Here is a 6000-nt window from a genome sequence, read left to right as displayed (position 1 = left end):
TTTATTTTAATTCTAATTTTTATTCTATCTTAGTTTATATATCTAATTTAGCATTGTAAATAGCAACTAACCATGAGTGGTCTGGTGGAGAAGGGTAGTATCATAGTCTTGAGTGGGGTGGGTTCAATACTCATGTGTAGCCTTTTTTAGTATTTTATTTTTCTTTTAGCATTTTCATTTCTTTTTATGTTTATGCCTTTACTATAACATAGATTTGTTTTCTTTTAATTTCATCATTCATTCAAAACCATTTTTAAACTATAAAAATCATATTTTTCTCGATTTAATATCGAGCCCATTTTTCCACACCCTTGTAAGTCGATTGCTTTTTAAGCGTCGCCATCAACCTCACATAGCTTACTCTTGGGCTTTCTTACAATGAGCCGGTTCTCTTGCACTTACACTCATATTTCGCATCATTTGTTTGTTTGGACCCGATTTAATTATTCCAATACTTTGAATCCCCATTTGACAAAATGTACCCCACTCCCCCGATGTGTAATGCGTGATTCAACGTCAAGCCATTTTCTATAATAAAAAAAAAACTCAAAAAAATATTAATTCATAAGTTAAGACTTTTTCAATAAAAGATGGAAGTGGAACGTGGTGTATACCACGCACTCCTGAGACTAGGATTCGAGATGTATATCTCGCCAATCCTAGCTCTCGCCATCATCCAATTCATCCACTTTGCTCTATCAAACACTCATTCAAATCTTTCTCAAACGTCCATCAATACTTGATCTAGGTCAAGTCATTTTCACAACAAAAACTCAAAATACCTAATTCTTATTTAACACTTTTTCAATAAAGGTGGAAATGGAACATGGTGTATACCATGCACTCCTGAGGTTAAGATTCGAGACGTATGCCTCGCCAATCTTAACTCTCGCCATCGCCTAAAATTGTCAATGCGGTTTCTCCAAACCCTTTCTCAATCAAATTCAAAACACTTAATTCTCTATTAAACACTTTTGCAAATAAGGATGGAAATGGAACATGGTGTATACCATGCACTCTTGAGGCTAGGATTCGAGATGTATATCTCGCCAATCCTGGTTCTCGCCATCACTCAAAGCACATCCAACCAATCAAACTCTTTTTCTCGCCGCCGTACGACCAATCAAAAAACCTTTTAAAATGAAAGTTGTATTGTCATAGGAGATACAAAACAATGTTTCAGCCACGATTGTCGAGTAGAGATAAATGACGTTTTTCCAAATGTAGATTTGTAAATCCTAACACCTAGGTATATATTGCATGACAACTCTAGGGCAGAGCTTCCCCATTTCTTTTAGACCTTCCGTGCGTCTCCAATCTTGTGGCATGTAGTTCGTCCTATTGCAAAGAGGTAACTGCCTAAGACTCGATTCAGCGAGCTGCGACACCTACTGCTAGGACGTGAACACATCGCCCACTCTCCTTTGACACGACTGGTGTCCTCCTTTGTAAGTCCATGTTTAGATGGCAACCCCTATGTAGGGGAACTACGTCGCCCTGATCCTCATACCAGATGAGGTACGTAGGCAAGAGACCGTGCGAGGTCTCTCCGGGCACCCTTTTCTTTTTTTTGAGTGTGTTGTGCTTGCCAGCTATCAGGCTCGAGTTCCCGACTCCCTGTTTAGTCTGTGTGTTCACCCTTTTTGTTTTTCACCCGTTTTGTTTTTCACCCTTTTCCTTTCTTGTTGTGTGCTTGGAGTCCGGTATAAGTCCATCAAGTGGCATCTGGTTTCCAGTGTGGGTATGTTTGGTTCGGAAGCTGATGTAAGTCCAGCGATTGGCGTTCGGGTTCCATGTTTGCCTTTTTGTGCGTGTGTTTTGTTTCGGCGTGTGTATGCCGAACTACGGCAACTCTGATTCTCATGTCCAGATGAGATACGTAGGCACAAGATGCGATGTCTTGCCGAGTTTGACTAATGACTAACAACTAATCCTTGTTTGCTTTCGCCCTCGTTGCGATCCTTTCTCTCGCCCTCGTTGCGATCGAGACATTCCCTTTCTCTTGCCCTAGTTGCAATCGAGACCCCTACTCCCGTAGTTAGCTGAACTACGTTTTGCTCTGATTCTCATTCCCGATGAGATACGTAGGCATAAGACGCGATTTCTTAGCGAGCACACATCTCTTTAACCCATAGGTACCCGAGCTACGAAGACTCTGATTCTCATATTCAAATGAGATACGTATGCAATGGATGCGACATCCGTGCGAGTCATTTTCTTTGACCCTTTCTTTTAGTAAATAGTACATTAGATAAACACACACCCTTTAGACAAGAACAACAAGAGTGGATCCCGTAGAGTACTACGGATGCGTAGGGGTGCTAATACCTTCCCTTCGCATAATCGACTCCCGAACCCAAGATTTGGTTGCGAGACCTTGTCTTTTCCTTTCCTTTTCTCCAAGTTTACTTCGAGCATTTCCTTTCCCTCCTTTGGGATAAATAACGCACGGTGGCGACTCTTCTGTCATTTTCTTCGCCGGTTGTTTTTTTCGCATCTGTATTTTTTCGGGTTGCGACAGCTGGCGACTCTGCTGGGGACCCGGTTTCCCTAAGCGAGTCCCTCCTAGCTTTTGTAGATTTCTTGTTTGTTGGGTGTTTATTCTTTTGTACAGTTATTTATTTTCAGCATTTACCTGCTTTACCTTATTGCATTCATGTACATATGTTTGTTGTATCTGTGGTTTCTGTGGGTTGTTTGTTTGTTGGGTTGGGACTGTTCTATGAGAGATAAGCCCACTACCCAGGCTTGAGTGTACACATAGGTGTTAGAGTGGATAGTCATGAGGCTTGCGTGGTATGTTGCTACGTTAAGTCGTTCATGAGACCCACATTCCAGACGAGGTTTCTGTTGGATATATTTTGTCCTATGGGTGTTCCATAACGACAGATATTCCTTTAGAAATCGTCGACTCTGGTGACCATTTCCCGAGAACTCAGTCGAGGCCTCTCCTCCGAGACGCGTTTATGTTAGCTCTGGTGGGCGCATTCTCGCTGCTCAATCCGAGGACCCCGAGACTGGGAACTTGCTTTAGGATATCCTGTTGAGGGGAGTCAGCAAAGGTCTTTTATCCCGTAATAATGCCAAACCTTCAGTGGTAAACGTATTATTCTCGACTGAAGGGCTAAAGCTGACAAACTTCTGTTCTTAGAACCTACCAGTGAGGGGTGGGCTAAATTCAGGAAACCTTAACCTCCAACCAACCCGGTTTTCTGGAGCAGAGTTTTGATCTTATATTATATTCTTCAGTGGGTTTTCTCTTCAGACAGTGCAACCGGACATATGTTCAAGCAGATACAGCAGTCCTGATTTCCATGTCACTGCATTGCATCACATCATTCCGCATTCATATCATTTAACACATGTTTATCCATTTCTAGGGGGTTTATATCTTCTTCTTGATTCTAGTCGGGATTTTCTTCTTACACCGTTTATCAAATGTGAGACTGGAATCAAGGGGGTAGAATGCCCTTTGGAATTGATAAACACGTCAGTGCATTTGCATATCCCATAACATGTCATAATGCTGGGGCAGTCTCTTCAACTTTACATCAGAAGGTTAAATTCCCGGTCAATGGAAGGATTATCACTGTCTGTGGTGAGGAGGACATTCTGGTAAGTAACCTGTCTACCTTCAAGTACGTAGAGGTAGAAGGTGAAATTCATGAGACTCTCTCTCAGGCCTTTGAGTCAGTTCAGATCAAGGATGCAGCTCCGGTGGAAGGGGTTAAAGCAGGAGCCCCTATCTCATCCTTTAAGCAGGCGCAGGCCTTGGTGGATTCAGGTGTTGCTCCCGGTTGGGGACGTCTGTTGGAATTACCAATGAAGGACGACAAGTTCGGGATTGGGTATCAACCAGCGCTGACTTCTACAACTTCAGCACTTCAGACTCGTCAGGGGCCGATTACTTTCTCCAGTGCTGGCGTCATCCAATATGGTCAGATCTCTGCGATCAACGATGAAAATGGAGATAGTGATTGCGACATCGACAACTGGGTGCGTCCGAAGATCCCTGGTGAAGTCATCAACAATTGGTCTTCCGAGGAAATTGTCCAAGTCACTCTTCTAGAGGAGTAATTTTTCTTTGTTTTATTCATGCATGTCCAAGTCTTACGTTCTGCCCAGGGCGTAGTGACTCATTGTAGGGCTCATCTATGTGAATTCCTGCATTGTTTATCATAAATGAAGGACGTCTTTTGCATTCAAATATTTTGTTCACTGTCTTTCTATTTTTTGCAGTTTTCAAAATTTCAAAAGAATAAAAATATTTGGCAATGTTTTGTTTAGTTTTCATTCACTGTTTACACTCATAAGCACATACCATCACTAATGCAGATGCACGTCACCGGATCCTATTGATAACAGTTCTGCTATGGCTCGCTTCGACTTCGAAAATCCAATTTTCCAAGCTGAAGAAGAGGGTGATGAAGATTGTGAACTCCCTGAAGAACTTGCCAGGCTGTTAAAGCAAGAGGAAAGGGTTATTCAACCGCATCAAGAGTCTACTGAAGTGATTAATCTTGGCACCGAGGACGTCAAGAAAGAAATCAAGATAGGGGTTGCTTTGGAAGACGATGTAAAGAAGGGGTTGATTGAACTGTTGCAAGAGTATGTGGACGTCTTCGCTTGGTCTTATCAGGATATGCCAGGGCTTGATACAGACATCGTGGTACACCGCTTGCCTCTCAAAGAAGGTTGTCCTCCGGTCAAGCAGAAGCTCAGAAGAACAAGACCCGAGATGGCTGTCAAGATAAAAGAAGAAGTGCAGAAACAGTTGGATGCAGGGTTCCTAGCGGTTACCAATTATCCGCCATGGGTCGCCAACATCGTTCCAGTACCTAAGAAGGATGGAAAGGTACGGATGTGTGTCGACTACCGGGACCTGAACAGAGCCAGTCCTAAAGATGATTTCCCATTACCTCACATAGACGTTTTGGTGGATAACACAGCTCAGTTCTCGGTATTCTCCTTCATGGATGGTTTTTCTGGCTATAACCAAATCAAGATGGCACCAGAAGACATGGAGAAGACAACTTTCATAACCCCGTGGGGCACCTTCTGCTACAAGGTGATGCCGTTTGGTCTGAAAAACGCTGGGGCAACATATCAACGAGCTATGGTGACTCTATTCCATGATATGATTCATCATGAAATCGAGGTTTATGTGGACGATATGATTGCCAAATCTCAGACAGAAGAAGAACATCTGGTGAATCTGCAGAAGCTGTTTGAGCGTTTAAGGAAATTCAAGCTGAGGCTTAATCCGAACAAGTGCACTTTCGGGGTGAGATCTGGAAAATTGCTGGGTTTTATTGTTAGCGGAAAAGGGATTGAGGTGGATCCTGACAAAGTGAAAGCAATACAGGAAATGCCTGAGCCAAGAACGGAGAAGCAAGTCCGTGGTTTCTTAGGGAGGTTGAACTACATTGCAAGGTTCATCTCTCACCTAACAGCCACGTGTGAGCCAATTTTCAAATTGTTGAAGAAAGATCAGGCTATTAGGTGGAACGACGATTGTTTAAGGGCTTTTGAAAAGATAAAAGAGTATTTGCAGAATCCCCCTATCCTCATGTCTCCAGTCCCAGGGAGACCGCTAATTATGTACTTGACAGTACTTGGCAATTCTATGGGTTGTGTTCTCGGTCAACACGACGAGACAGGTAGGAAAGAACATGCCATCTACTACTTGAGTAAGAAATTCACATACTGCGAGTCGAGATACTCAATGCTTGAAAAGACATGTTGTGCACTTGCATGGGCTGCTAAGCGATTGAGACAATATATGCTGACTCACACAACTTTACTGATCTCCAAGATGGACCCAGTCAAGTACATATTCGAGAAGCCAGCTCTCACCGGAAGGGTTGCTCGTTGGCAAATGGTATTGACAGAGTATGATATCCAGTATACATCCCAGAAAGCCATCAAGGGGAGTATTCTGTCAGACTATCTTGCTCAACAACCGATTGAAGACTATGAGCCGATGAAGTTTGATTTTCC

Source organism: Lathyrus oleraceus, chromosome 4, assembly GCF_024323335.1.
Source record: "Lathyrus oleraceus cultivar Zhongwan6 chromosome 4, CAAS_Psat_ZW6_1.0, whole genome shotgun sequence".
NCBI lineage: Eukaryota > Viridiplantae > Streptophyta > Magnoliopsida > Fabales > Fabaceae > Lathyrus > Lathyrus oleraceus.
Note: the sequence above shows the minus strand (reverse complement) of the source record.